We start from the raw sequence: 15663 nt of genomic DNA on the forward strand, positions 1-15663 counted from the left end.
AAAAACCAACAAAACTAACTGTAAGTAAGACTAATAACTAAATCTATACTGTATCCTACTTCAATATCTATAATATAGAAAAAATGACAGTAGAACAAAAAATACATTAATAATCTTAATACTTGAACTAGGCTGATAGTATATTATGTTGTAAATGTAAACATGTAAGGGAAAATAATACTCGTTCTGTTAACAAATTTTCGTAAAAAGGATGATAAACTGGATTCATATACTGACACATATCTATTAAATTACCTTTTTTAGCAGCCGAAATAGGTATTGGTCTATCATATGCCAACGGCAAATTTGCCATGCTGGAAAAAGGTAAAGTAGTAGCCTTATATTTTGCAATATTTTTCCTGATGGTAATATGTTCCAGGGTCGAAGAGCGTTATGAGTCTCTCTTGTAAACAATGTATTTGGGTCTTCAGAACTAATTTTATTCCATAGTGATTCCGTAAGTTTAAATTTGGAATTTTTGTAAAGAGCTTTTTCCAAATCTCTCAAATCTTTGAAATCTTCCCTTTTCATGCACAAGACATAAAAAGGCTTGCTTTCCCGTGCGTTGGCAATGGCTGGCACTCAAATGGCACGAAAACCTTTGGAATTTTTTTTTTCTATTAAAGAAAAGTCCCTATCGCAGGGCAGGAAGCTGTGTCCAGTTGACAAAAATTTTTGATGCACTTCTGTGAAATATTTTTGATCCACCAAAAGTTTTAAAGTTGTAATGATTCGCCAGTTATTGTTCTGCCCCACACATTTGTCCGACCATATTATTAGCTGCTTTCTTTCGCCTGTTTGCAATGGATGGAAATGTTCTTTTACGTACCTCAGTAAACAAGATTAAATTTCTATGGATCCTCGTTTTGCTACTGTTTCATTCCACAGAATCATAAACGCATCGTTAGATGTCGCATCATGTATATCTAAATAATAATTCGACAACTGGCGTTGGTAAAATACGCTGGAGTGATGTAGTGGGACAGATAAGACCTGTTGCAAATCAATGAATAGAACAAAAATATTAGATGGATTGCTTTTTGCCAGCTGTGTATCTTCATTGATTTGTGCATACCTTGCTTTAGCACGCATCTGATGAATTTGCATGTCTTGTGTTATTTTCTGTCTTTCTTCCTCAGTATTGGCAGCACATAACTTAATATAATGCTTGTCGCAAAATGTGTATGTATCAGAACGAGGTAATCCAAATTTTAGATTTAGTTTCGAAAATGTATCATTGTATGTCCTGATTGATATATTCTTATGATCTGGATATTTTTCACAAAAGAGCTTATACATTATTTTTAAGTTGAGATCTTCGGACAGGAACTCTGTATGAGTTTTTGATCGTGAGTAGTGGCTTTCCTGTTTAGGAAAAGACGAAATATGTTCCCTGATCAACTCTTTGACATTTCCTGGAATAGCATGTGGCCGATTGGTATGACGTCCTCGGAAATCTTTAATGTCAAAATTGTTCTTGAATTTTTCTACTAACATTTGTATTCTTCGAGGTGTTACTCTAAGGGTATCTGTGACAGTTTTTTGGTAAACTCGTATCTGATCTTGCTCAAGAGGTAAATAATAAAAAACTGTACACTTCCGGCGTGGATTTGGTTGATTTTTACTTTTGGCCCTATCGGTTGACGTATCTTAATACATTGGTATGCGAGAAATTGGGATTCTTCATTATAAGTAAGACTTCTGAATTTTGAAAAAATCGTACGTTTATTGCCTTCTAGCTTTGCAGCAAAACATCCCCTTTTACAGCGGCATACAACATTCTGAAAAGCAAGAGAATATGTCTATATGAAGGCAATAATGAAACGATGATGAAAATTGAAATGGTACTAGTAATATTATGAATGACACAAGGACATTAAAAAAATTATAATGCTAAATATGTAGGTACTAACTTTTCCAACAAAATGATAAACTCTTAAGTACATAGTCTGCACAGTAAAAACAATACAGTTACATTTTTTCATCAAGCAAACTATAAAAACCTTGCGAACGCATGACAGTTAAATTTCCGCGCCAAAATAGAACAGTTACAACATTTTTCGACTTACCTCTTCTGGCGGGACCATTGCCGGTAGCATCTTCTTTCTTTTACTTAGATATTCTTCTCCTTTGTCTCTAGCTAACTTTGACTTATTGTTTTGCCACTGAGCAATGTTAGATTTGCGTTTTTTACCACGATTTAATGTATTCTGTAATTTAATGAATCCGATAAATTTACCACAGACATGACGTCAAAAATGTAACAATATTCGCCCAAACAATCTCGTGCGCTACTCCTTACAACTTTGTTCTGCGGAAATCGGCAAAATGGCAAACTAAAATATTTAATTTAAGGGGGGATATTTAAAAAGAGAGGGATATTCTTCTATCATACAGTTGCTTTAGGTGCCATACAGCGTTATTCCATGATTAAGTCGATTTTATAAAATTTGCGAGTTACAACGTTGTTCGAGCCGACTCTTCAAATAATGAAATGTAAGAAATTGTTTTAAGGAAAAGGACTTATGTTAATTACCTACTTAAATTAAAATTAAATATACAAAAGAACCTTTTTCCTTGTTTTAAGGAATTATTTTCATGTGTGTATCCTATACCTGAAAACTTGACAGTGAAGAATATTTTATGGATTCTGATCGAGTTGAGAGAGGCAGTGTTATGAAGGATAATGGAGTTATATTTCAAACTAACATGAGGTTTAATAATAATATTCACTATTATGAAATAACTAACAAAGCTTATTGTGCACTGGGTTTGTTATCAGAGATGGCAATAACTTCAGAATAAGCACAATTATTAAACTCTGTAATACCCTGGTGAGAATATGCTTCAAACATCTGGTCTTCTATTGCATTTTAAAACTCAGAAATGATTGAGAAGATTCAAAAACGATTTCTAGGATTTCTTTTTGTGATATATAAGTGGGCTCATACAGGGTGATGTTAAAATCATTTCAGTTACAGACACTTGTCACTAGAAGGGACGGTCAGGCGATTATATTCATATACTTTATTGTTAATAAAATGTTAAGTACACAGGTTGTGATTTAATTGAGTTCATCCACCTTAAAATATCTAAGAGTACCTTAAGGATAATACTATGTGGATATATTCAATATAAGGCAGATAAGCAATTCAGAGATTGCTATCTTATTAGCACTAGTCTTAAGCGGTTAAATACAACATACATAATATAGTATTAGGTTTGTTTGTATTATAGTGTAGTTGTAGTGGAACTATTCATGTTTAAATTTTATCTTTAAGCTTATAATATCTTTGTTTATAAGTTGTATGTTTATTTTCTATAAGTTAACACTTTGCATGTAATTACTATTGATTTATAGTCTTCATAAAGTTTCAAAATAAATTACACTTGATTGAAAAATATGTTATAAACTAAATTGGCCTTGATTTAGTAATCTTTTAAATTCGCTCTGCTTTTTGATATTCACATTTACTACGACTACAATGGCATAGATACAAGAAAATTAAAATTAAGTGCATATCAATTAACGATAAATATATATTTTAATGTGCACTTTATGGTGCGTACTGATTGGTAACAGCATATAAGGAACAAAATATAACAGTTGGAACAGCTGCGCATGCTCTAATAGAAATACAACAAAGATTTAGGCTATTTGGAGAGTTAAAGGTGTATAGGCTGTGTTCCTACCGAAGATCAGTTTGATGTGTTCCAAGTTTATTTCACTATATTTTAATATAAATCTTATATTAAAATTTTGATCCTCTCGTACTAGGATATTATAAATTTATAGAAATAGAAACCAACGTCGTCTATACCGGCTTAAACTCAAATCATGATCATGTAAGATTTTAAAGGTGGGTTTTTTTAGTTTTATACCCCAAAATTTCATTTTATTTTATTTCACAATTCTTTTATGTTATTACTTGATAGAATCCGAACATATAGCAAGCAAGATAAGAATATAAAAAAATAATAATTACTAATAATTAAATAACTTCCACACATTAACTCTTTCAATTAAAACCTTTCAAAAAGACCTAAAAGCACGTCAAATTTCTTTTTGAGAGAGACAAGTTTAAATGAAGAAAATATAACCTTCAACTTTCAAGTGGGGTATAGACCCTCAATTTTTTTTAAAGGGAATAAGGTAAGTTTCAGCAAAATTTCAACAATATTCCAAAATCAAAAAAAAAGACATTCTTAACAGGTATAAAGGTCCAATCTCTTATAGTAAATTAAGTAGTTTGGTTAGTGTTAAAGATTTGTTCGGCCAAGGTTCATTGCATTTTCCGCTCTGTTACATCATTAGTATATAAGGCCACTTGTAAGTAGTTTTAGTTTAGTTTTAATCTTCGCCCGAAGATGTAACGTCGTTAGCGAAACACGTGTCGATAGTAAAATAAACAGCTTTGGTTAGTGGTAAAACTGTCTCGTAATTTGACTACATATATGTTCAGGGATACCTAATGGAATCCCACAAAATAATACCCTTTTTAGAAATAAAATGTAAAATTTATTATATTAATGCTTCTCAGTGCAAATATGGCACAAAAAGAGAAAACACATGTCAAAACACAAAAATCACAAAAACTTTAATTTTTAGGCTGGGTAAACCTTGCTAATAAAACCTACGTTTATGTAGTATCCAAAAATCAAATAATGTACAGGGTATTCAATTTAAAAAAAAACATTATTTTGATATGTTTCTGCACTTTGAAATTCTGGAACGCCTCTGATAATCTTTTTTTTTTTTGACCTATAGTTATAATATTCCGTGTTGTATATCGTGAATAACCCTGTACATTTTACGTTACATTTCAAAAAGCGAGAAGTAGGATACAATGCGTTTTTAAAATATAATTTTTGTATCGACATATGAAAAAATATCAGGGATATCCCAATCCAAAGAATATCCAATTAGAAAGTTAAAATAATTTCCTGTTAAATGTGTGTGATAGAAAATATCTAAATATGTCAAAAAATTACGCGTTTACGGGTCATACAGCTACAAACATCAAATTCCATTCACAATAAGAATTAAATTTAAGATTTTCGCAAATATACGGTGCATTCACAATTTTTTTTTTCACAGTACCTGCCTACAAATTAATTTTTTAAAGGCGCTGTGTATGGTATTCTTGAGTCCAATGAGTTTTTGGTTGCCCTATAACTACAATTTTGCCTGTTAACGTGTCCATTTAATGTAAAAGTGACTTTATCTAAACAAGGAACATAAACAATGTCACAGTAGTTCATAATATTAAGTACTAAGAACTCGCATAATTTCTTGCGTACTTTGTAGTTAATGATACTTATATTAGCGCAAAATAGGATTTTTTAATTACGTCAGAAACGTGCATTTTGAAGTCCTCCTCGAAAATTACACCAAGATTCTTAATGTTATCAACTATTTTTAACTGCGTTTCCCCCACAAATAGTTGTAAATTATCCAAGATAATTTTTTCGTAATTTTTGAAGAGAAACACATTACAGAACACTTGCTATGATTTAATTTTAAATTATTGCTCGACGAGAAAGTTGAAACACATGACAAATCTTCATTTATTATACTACAACCCCCTAATACGTCATCAGCTTTAAAAAAATAATTATTTGCATATCATCCACAAAGCCCTGAATACTGCAATATTTAACAACCTTATACATGTCTACTATGTACATTAGAAATAAGATAGGACCCAAGACAAATCCTTGTAGGACCCCAGAAATTATATAAGAGCGGTTTGACTGAGCTTGATTTTGTAATACCACCAGTTGCTTTCTTTCAGAAAGATACGACCTAAAGAAGTTTAATGAATTGTTATCGAATCCATAACAGGTCAATTTTGCTAAATGCAGGCGTATCGAAAGCTTTAGAAAAGTCAAGCAATACGAGCGCCGTATAGTATTACCTCTATCCAAAGCCTCAATGATTTCTTGAGTAACTTTTAACAAGGCAGACGTGGTGCTGTGCCGCTTTCGGAAACCAGACTGGCCCTGTGGGATTATGTTATTTGTGATAAAGAAATCATAAATCTGTGACTGAATAAACTTTACCAAAACTTTCTAAATTACTGGAATAATGGATATAGGTCTAAGGTCGCAGTGATTTTAGCTAAAGGCATTATAAGAGAAGTCTTCCAAACATCAGGAAAACAACCTAAAAGAAAACAGGAGTTTATAACATGAGTCAAGTGAGGAGCAAGATGATGAATACAATGTTGGAGCATATTCGCTGAGATGCAGTCACTACCACATGCAATAGATTTGAGGTCTAAAACTATTTTTGAAATTTCTGCTATAGTGGCTAAGCGAAATGAGAACTGGAGATCAGGACTAAATGTATGATTAAGAAAATATTTGACTGTCTCTGGGCAGTTTTCTGAAGGACTATAAACTGATGTATGAGTAAAGATTGCAAATAGGGGAAGTCTTTATCTCCAAGAAAAATGCGTGTAGGTCACTTAGTTAAATGTATTATGCATTTCGGCTGTGTAAACAGCCATCATCAGATACAGAACATTACAAAAAACATATACGTTCACCAAATAAAATAAAAATTACCCGTTATCGGGAATAAAAAAAAATTATTTTATTTATTTAATTTAATCTTTATATACACATTCTCCTACAAAATATGGACTTCTATTCAACTACTGATGTATGAGTAATTGTAGGACGATTGAATTAAATAGTTTATGACAGACTATTGTAAAATGACAACTAATATGACAAACTATTATCAAGTAGGCAAATCAAGTACTAATTAGATAAAAAATTAATGTTGGTGTCATAGTTTCTGCTTGCGACGCCGTGTTACGAAAATTTTCATTGCAAAGGACGCATTGAGTTGACAAACAATAATTGGACAACAAACGAAACATTAATTGTAATAAATCTAGAATAAATGTTTATATTTTAATTTCATATTCTCACTCTTACGTCACGTTTAACAATTCATTGACTTTCGGAATATAGTTTGCGATACAAAAAGTATGCAAAATATATCATAGAATTGTAAAACGGCATAATATACAGGGTGTTTTATTTAAAAAAATGCGCAAGTGACAATACTAACCGATGTGTCCAAAAAAATAAAATAAGAAAAAAATACCTGAATTTTAAATGTATTATTTGTTCCTTTCGACATAAAAGCACTGTATAAGAACGTAATGTTTTTGGTTCAAGGATGGTACAATAACCTATAATATTACGAATAACAAACTTATGTGTAAATGCCCGTTTTTTGGAGATAAAAATTCCCATTCATAAAAAGCGATATTTTGCCCAATTGTTACATTAATAACTAGTTTTCACGCTTCCGTAACGAAGTCATCCCAGGCTAGGTAGATTGAATTTTAAATGCATACATATTTTTAATAGATATTTTTTAACAAATGTACAGGGTGTTCCATTTTGGGTACTTTTGCGAGATATCTCCGTTATTTTTAGAGATAGAGAGTTGCGGTTTTCGCGACACTGTGCTTTTTTTTCGTAAAATAAAGATGCTGTTAACAAAATTTTCATAGCCCTTTTATTTTTTAAGATACAGGGCATTTTTGAAATTTTTACATCTTGGGATACCCGTCGTATCTCCGTTGTCTTTACAGTTTTTGTAAAAGTAAAAATTCATTTTTATAGATTTTTTTTCCGTAGAATCCAGTGGTGTATATATATTTTTTTTTTGACCAATAGTTTCTGAGTTATAACCCAAACTTATGTTTTTTTTAATAAAACACCCTATATATTTATAATTCATAATATTGGCCTTTTTTTACCTTTTTTAAAATTATATAAAAGTATGGATTTATTTACAAAAATACGCAAAAAAAAATACAATTTTCAAAATTTAAATGATCAAATTCATAATTTAATGGGGGGCCATGGCCAAAAATAACAAAAAAATTGTTTTTTTATTTAATTAACATATTTCTTTAAATTAATTGGTAACATTGATTTATGTCTTACTATTATCAAGCTAAAGTTGAATTAATATTAGTATCTTTTGTTTTATTTTATTTTAGTAAAATTGGTAAATACCGTTAATAAATAAAAAATAAATAAAATTTTTTTATGGGGGTATATACAAGATCGAGTGTATAAAAGACAATGCAATAATCTCATAGAACTTCAAGACGCAATTTATTTAGCATTTCAAAATCTGAGGAGACCAATTATTATTTTGAATGCTATTCAAAGGAATACAGAAATGTGCCAATTTTGTATCAGAGAAGATGGTCGTCATTTTGAACATCTCTTGTAAAAATGTTGTTTTGTTATATAGTTGTTTTCTTATAGTGTTTATTAAATTTATATATTTGTTTTTTATGTTCCTTTATTACAGAAAAAATAAGAATGATGCAATTCCCCAATCGTCGTTATTAATTTGTAACTGTTTATTTGTCTATTATTGCTATTCATGGACTACTATTAAATTATGCATTTAATTTAGAAAATTGTTAGTTATTTGCGTATTTTTGAAAATAAGTCCATACTGTTATACAGTGCATCCCAAAAGTTATGTCTAAATTCATTTAAAATTCAGGGGTGTGTTCAAAAAAAAAACGCTCGGACCCGTCGATTTTTATTTCAAGTTGCGCATTTTTGTACGTGAAGTTTGTATATACAGGGTTGCTCAAAAATAAATTACGACCATCAACTTAATTTTTCCAAATGAGGACCTTTTTTTATTTCATTTTTGAATTTCGCGTGGAATTCTACGTACGTTTCATGCATCATGTCCTATGCCTAAAGTCAACAGTTATCGAAAAAAAGACGACCAAACATTATTATTGAAGTTCACCTTATCTCTGAGAATTTTTATACAGAGCAAAATTCCACTTATTCGTGTTTTTTTATTGTTGGCTGGTGACCGTGTATTTTCATAGAAACTGTATGACAGTTGTACGCCAAACAGATATTGTCAAGTGTGAAGTGTACGAGCAAAGTTGCGGTTTTCACAATGGTAAAGTTAACGGAACGAGAAAAAATAGAAATTCTGTGCATGGTTGGGTTTGGTGACAGAACACGTACTCAAAGAGAAGCTGCTCAATTATTCAATGAAATCCATCCTGATCGTCCTCCGATATGTCAAAAGGTGGTGAGTAGAATAGGGGCTAAATTTAGAGAATTCGGTCGTGTTAGAGATCTGCCGAAATCTGGTCGTCCTGCTCGAGATGAAAATGAACAACTTGACGTTTTGTTTTCTTTGGAAGAAAATCCATGCACTCCTCTGTCGCAGATTGGGGCAAATTTACACATGGCAAAATCTATAGTTCACCGAATAGTTAAAAAGCACAAATATCACCCCTACAAAGTTATTCCTGTGCAAGAGTTATTTGATGACGATTTCGATAGGCGAAATGAGTTTTGTGAACGCTTACAAAGCATGTGCAATCTAAATAATAATTTAGTAACAAATATTATTTTTTCCGATGAAGCCACGTTCTGTTTGAATGGTAGTGTGAACAGCCAAAATTTTCGATATTGGGCAACAGAAAATCCGCATTGGATGATGGAGGTGAATACCCAGTACCCTCAAAAACTAAATGTGTGGTATGGAATAGTGCGCGGAAGAGTAATAGGTCCCTTTTTCTTTAAACAGACTTTAACGGGACAAGTGTATCTCGATTTTCTCCAATTTGAATTAGTTCCAGCATTACTAGCTTTATTTCCAAATCCATTGGACTCAGACTATCCTGACGAAGAACTAATTTTCCAGCAAGATGGCGCTCCTCCGCACTATGCTGCCACTGTGCGTACATTTTTAGATGAAACCTTTCCCAATCGGTGTATATATAGGAAGGAGAGGACCCATCGAATGGCCTGCTAGGTCGCCTGACCTAACACCAATGGACTTTTTTTGCGGGGATACCTCAAGTCGAAGGTATTTGTTAATAGGCCAAATAATCTAGACGACCTGAAAGAGAGAATTCGCAGAGAAGTGCGCGCCATAACTCTGGAAATGTTTGAAAATGTGCAACGAGACTTCATTGATCGCCTTGGATATTGTCAAGCCGTGAATGGCAACATTTTTGAACATTTAACTTAATTTTTGTTCTTTTTTTATTTGTTACATAAATCGTCTTTTTTTCGATAACTGTTGACTTTAGGTATAGGACATGATGCATGAAAAATACGTAGAATTCCACGCGAAATTCAAAGATGAAATAAAAAAGGTGCTTTCATTTGAAAAAATAAAGTTGACGGTCGTAATTTATTTTTGAGCAACCCTGTATATTGAAACTTCACGTACAAAAATACGCAACTTGAAATAAAAATCGACGGGTCCGAGCATTTTTTTTTCGAACACACCTCTGAATTGTAAATGAATTTAGACATAACTTTCGGGATGCACTGTATATTTTTAAAAAGGTAAAAAAAAGACCAATTTTATGAACTATAAGTATATAGAGTGTTCCATTTAAAAAAACATAAGTTTGGGTTATAACTCTAAAACTATTAATCAAAAAAAAATATATCTATACCACTAGATTCTATGGAAAAAAATCTATAAGAATGAGTTTTTACTTTTACAAAAACTGTAAAAATAACGGAGATACGACGAGGGTCCCAAAATGCAAAAATTTTAAAAATGCCCTGTATGTTAAAAAATAAAATGGCTATAAAAATTTTGTTAACAGCATCTTTAGTTTTACGAAAAAGTAGCACAGTGTCGCGAAAACCGCAACTCTCTATCCCTAAAAATAACGGAGATATCCCGCAAAAGTACCCAAAATGGGACACCCTTTACATGAGTACATGTTTATGCATACATGCTTAAGAGACGAACCTCACACAATCTATTCATAAGTATTTTAAGGTTCAAACTACTAACTGAAAGCTCTTTTTCTGTCATTTGTTGTACCCTAATCACATTTTCCTACTTCCAATCAACTTCTTCGGCAACATCGCGACATCCACGCATTTCGACTCATTTCATGTCGCTTTGGTTCGGTTTCAATTTAATATCGACTCGCGTGCGATCACGTCGTGCTTTCTCAATTTCAACACGCGATCCGCGCACGGGCACCTGTTTATATTTTCCCGAAAAATTTGGGAAAAACTGGGACGACATGCCAAACTAACTAATGATTTAGGGATTTGGGTTTAAAAAACCTCACATGAAGTGAAAAACTTTCATCAGCAATAGTTTTTTTTTCTGAACAAATCCTTGCAAGTGAAAATTTGTGACAGGAAGAATTTTTTTTTAATAGAAAAAAGTTTAATAGAGGATTGACGTCGGAAGCGGAAACATGCATCAGAGATATAAACCGAATTGCGGTAGCAGTCAGCGGAAATTCATTGGTTGCTGAAGGTTAGTTGGGCCTTTTGTTTTATATAACTATTTACTGTCAGCTGTATACCTGGGTATGGAAATACTTCTTTTATTAAACGGTTATTCACGCTGGTTAGATCTTTAGATCCTATGATCCTATAAAAGAAAAATCAAATATTTTAATAATTTTCTTATTTTAATAGTTGCTTCGAAACCCATTGGGAGAAAATAACTTTCTCAACTTTTTGTCTGTTGGAATTTGAATATACATATATTCCACATATTTCAATATTTCAATTAATTAAGAAAAAAACTTCTTTTGAATCTAGAATTATTTAGATATTTTGGAAAACGTCAAGAAACTAAAGAAATTAAATTTCACGACACGAACCACGCAGCAATGTTTCAAAAACCATTAATTTTTAGAATAGACATTAAATGCAAACATTTTCATAAATCTTTATTTTTTATTCTGAAAACGGTGAACTTTCGACGAAAGTTTCCTTTCTTTCAGAAATCCAACTCCAATTCTTATTAAATTTTATAAAAAAGTCATGATTATATATCATCCTGTAAATATCCTTTTTACATAAAATCTAAAATAACCCAATAAAGTTTTAAAAAGTATAGCGGTATTACTTGATATCTACATTAAAATAATTAACTAAATTAGCCTTTCGAATAATTTTCCAATTTTTGACATAGGAATTAAAGGTTTTAAAAAGTTACATTTATATGTGATCTTTACTTTTGATTTTAAATTGTATTATTTTATCATATACACTTTTTATTGAAAATTGATTTGTTTAACATAAAACATTTTAAAGACATTCATAATATCTGTAATATCCGGGTGGTGCATCGCCAAGCTGGTCATAGGAAATCCTATATAAATTATCATACTTTCAAATATTGGTATTTTACAGAAAAACTTTTTAAAGGTGCGAGTAAGATAAGCATACTAAATTTTGTTCTAAAAAACTAGAATTTATAAAAAAAAAAGTAAAATCTAAAATATGAAACCACCAGCCAAATTATCAAAATGTTATGTCAAAGTTTTATCATTTATTTATTTACTAGTCAGTATGAATAATTATTACACTAATCAAGAGAAAGTAACTATGATTAAGAGGTGCTACATGGGTAATAGTTCTCGAATAGTCTTCGAAATGTACTTTGTGAATTTCCCTAATAGGCATTTTCCAAATAAAACAACAGTGCAGAATCAATTTAAAATTGATAAAAATTGTAGCATATTTACTTCTGAGGCAATTGCCATTAGAGAGGAACTTAAACTTGCCTTACAAGACAGTAACAAAAACTATGTTATACTATTGAACTTAATGTACGTTCTTCAAGGCATTGAAAGGAGGTATGCTTGGTTTTATAAAGTTAACCCCATATTATGGAAAAATAAAAAACGTATACGTCATTTATCATTTTTTAACAAAAAAGTAACATTTCTATGGCTTAAGGCTCATACTGGTATTAATCTTAATGAGCTGGTAGATTTGTTAGCCAAAAATAGTATTGCCGTCGGCAACTACATACCTGATCTTCCTTGTCTCACTGATATAAACGCAATTATAAGAAAAATACAAATGTTAAGTGGAATGATATTTGGGAAAATATTTTCAAAGAATCTCCAGCAAGTTATTGCAAATTAGTTTTAAAAATACCTTCTGCATACTGGCATAGTGAACTAAACGTGCCAAAACGTTTTAAACCAACTATAATTCGTATGAAATTAGGACATGCTTGCTGCCCAGCACACCTCAACAAAATTAAAGTATTACCTACTAATCTGTGCACAAATTGTAATGTTACAAGTGACCTAAATCACATATTTTTTGAATGTAAAAAATATACTCAAGAAATCGAGATGCTAGTGGTTAATTTACGCGTTGAATGTAAAGTGGCTAGTCCATTTAATATTAAGCATTTGTTGGCACTAGAAAATGCAAAAATATTTAATTATTTAACTACCTTCCTTAGAAATGTAAGACTTAGTATTTAGTTTAGATCTCTAATTAGAATAGTTATCTTAGTTCCAAGTCTCATTTCCTTATGTTTCCGTGGTCAATATCTCTTGTATTGTATTAAGTCGCCCTTAAATAAGATAACATTAAAAAAAATCATAACTGGCATAAAGGATAAAGAATATTTTTAAATCAATTATCACAGTAATTAGAAATATGCGATACGTAATAATGGTAAATCAAATAAAATATAAAAATTGTAACTGGCTGCATAATAAAATGCCACATGCTACAAAAACAAAACAAACCAGTACAAAATATTGTTAACAACTGTGAGACTAAGGGTACTGTAATTAGTAAACACAAATGCTCAGAGAAAAATAATAATGACGGCAGAGCTGGAGAAAAAAATTCTGATTTTGCTATGTTACTTCATGTTGAAGAAAACAAAGGCAACACATAAATTTCACGCTTTTCTTAAATATTTAGTTAAAAATTAAAATAAATTCAATTCAAATGCATAATTTAATTGGACACGATGCACTCTTTATTTAATTATTGAATTAGATATAAAAAAATTATTATAAATGCATAATTTTATTGTACACAATATACACTCATTTTTTCAATAAATTTATTGAGAAATTAAAGGAATTTAATCTTATATGCATAAAATTACTGTACACGATTCACACTTCTTTTTAAAATTATTCAATTAAATGATTTGAAGGAATTTTAACTTAAATGCATAACCTAATTGCATCTGACGCACTTTTCTTTATTGTTCCAGTTTAAATTAAAGGAGTTCGATTTTAGATGCATAATTTTAATGCATATGAGACACTTTAAAAAAATATATTTATTATATGTTTCCTTAAGAAATATTGCGCCAAGACATTCAAATTACAATAATTTAGTTAAAACCATTTTCAAAAATTGGTTTTTGGTGCATAATTTTTATGTAGACGACACACTTATCTATATAAATCTATTAACTATTCAGATATCGTAGATTTCTCTTTTTTTTTAAATTTTTGTAATTTTTCGTTGAAAATTTCAGTTTTTTTAAATTTTTATTGAAAATATCGAAATTATTTAACTGCCTAAAATTTAAAAACAATTGATGCTGTAATAAATCTCTAAATAAGAAAAAAATGACTATAGAGCAGGAATATCATGGTTTTACTACCTGAAAAGCTGCTTAATTGTCTGGAAACTTTTTTTTATGTAAAAAAACTGAAACTCAAGTTTTCATAATTTTTCTTGGGTTTTCTGGAATTGTCTTATTGATTTTCTTGGATGTTTAAATGTGTTTTACCCATGTACAACTTAAGGCGCTTATATTTGCATTTCTTGGATTTTTTGAGTTTTTGTATTTGCCTCTTTCCGATGTTAGGACATTAGTAGCGTAAAGCCAATAAATTTTCTTAAAGATACTTGTCAAAACTGTAATTATGTTCTGTTATTCTAAAAACAAATTTTGCTATAAATTTAGTAGACCACTATGTTTATGTTCTCCAAATCTAATAAAATTATAATATGCAATAGGTGCAATCCTTTAAAGGTGTAACATGTGTAGGTTAAAATCCCTTCTTACATTTTTTATTGCAAATTCTTATTTCTAACTTCGGTGGTGGTCATCTTTATCGTAATCTATTCTTTCATTCTGTCATCCTGATTGATTCTGCCAGCCAACTTTTCCCGCCTTGTTATCTCTGTTCTGTATATAAGCTCCTTTATTTGGCCCGAAACAAAAAATTCAGGAGGGTTGGGTCAGGTGATTGAGGAGGCCAACGAAAGGTTCCGCCTATGCCGATCCAACCCTCCGGAAAACAGTACTTCAATTCCTGACAGCTAAGATTCAATGCACTTGATAATTATCTTAGGGAAGATTATTCGCCTTTCTCGTTTCAAGAAGCCAACTTCCGCTATATGATCATTGATATGATTTTGCAGGAACGGTAGATAATGTGGCTATTACTCCGGCCCACACGTTGACAGAAAATCTACTCTGAAATGATTTTTTTCCAGTTGTATCCTTAGGAGCCCATTCGTAGAGGTTGTGGAAGTTGGTAATACCCTTCTTGGAAAATTTAGAATCGTCTGTCCACTGAATGCTTTTTAAAAACCAAAGTTCCTCAATGTCCATATTCAAGAAGAAGGAAAAAATTGGATTCATCTTGCAGGATCTTCTTCTTATAAGCCCTGCATCATGAAAGCGATGGTTTCTATCTTTGTGCATAATTGCCTACACCTTCTATCTAAAAAAGCCAAGGCCTTCATCCACTTTTCTGACGCTTGCGGTAAAAGCTTCCAGTATTTGCTCATCAATCTCTGCATCATGACCAGGGTTGATACAATGTACTGGGTTGTTACCAATACCAACTTCACTAGGCCGAC

The 15663-nt window shown here is 31.2% G+C and overlaps 1 protein-coding gene across 2 annotated transcripts in view; it reads left to right on the plus strand.

The window, feature by feature from the left end:
* Nucleotides 1–10965: 10965 nt before the first annotated feature.
* The window catches only part of LOC126750194 (leucine-rich repeats and immunoglobulin-like domains protein 1), a 93897-nt gene continuing 89199 nt past the window's right edge, over nt 10966–15663 (plus strand). For both annotated transcript variants that reach the window (XM_050459727.1, XM_050459726.1), the window contains exon 1: nt 10966–11323. The gene's annotated coding sequence lies outside the window, so the exon portion shown is untranslated. The remainder of the gene's footprint in view (nt 11324–15663) is intronic.

The sequence above is a fragment of the Anthonomus grandis genome, chromosome 2 (assembly GCF_022605725.1).
Source record: "Anthonomus grandis grandis chromosome 2, icAntGran1.3, whole genome shotgun sequence".
NCBI classification, from domain to species: domain Eukaryota; kingdom Metazoa; phylum Arthropoda; class Insecta; order Coleoptera; family Curculionidae; genus Anthonomus; species Anthonomus grandis.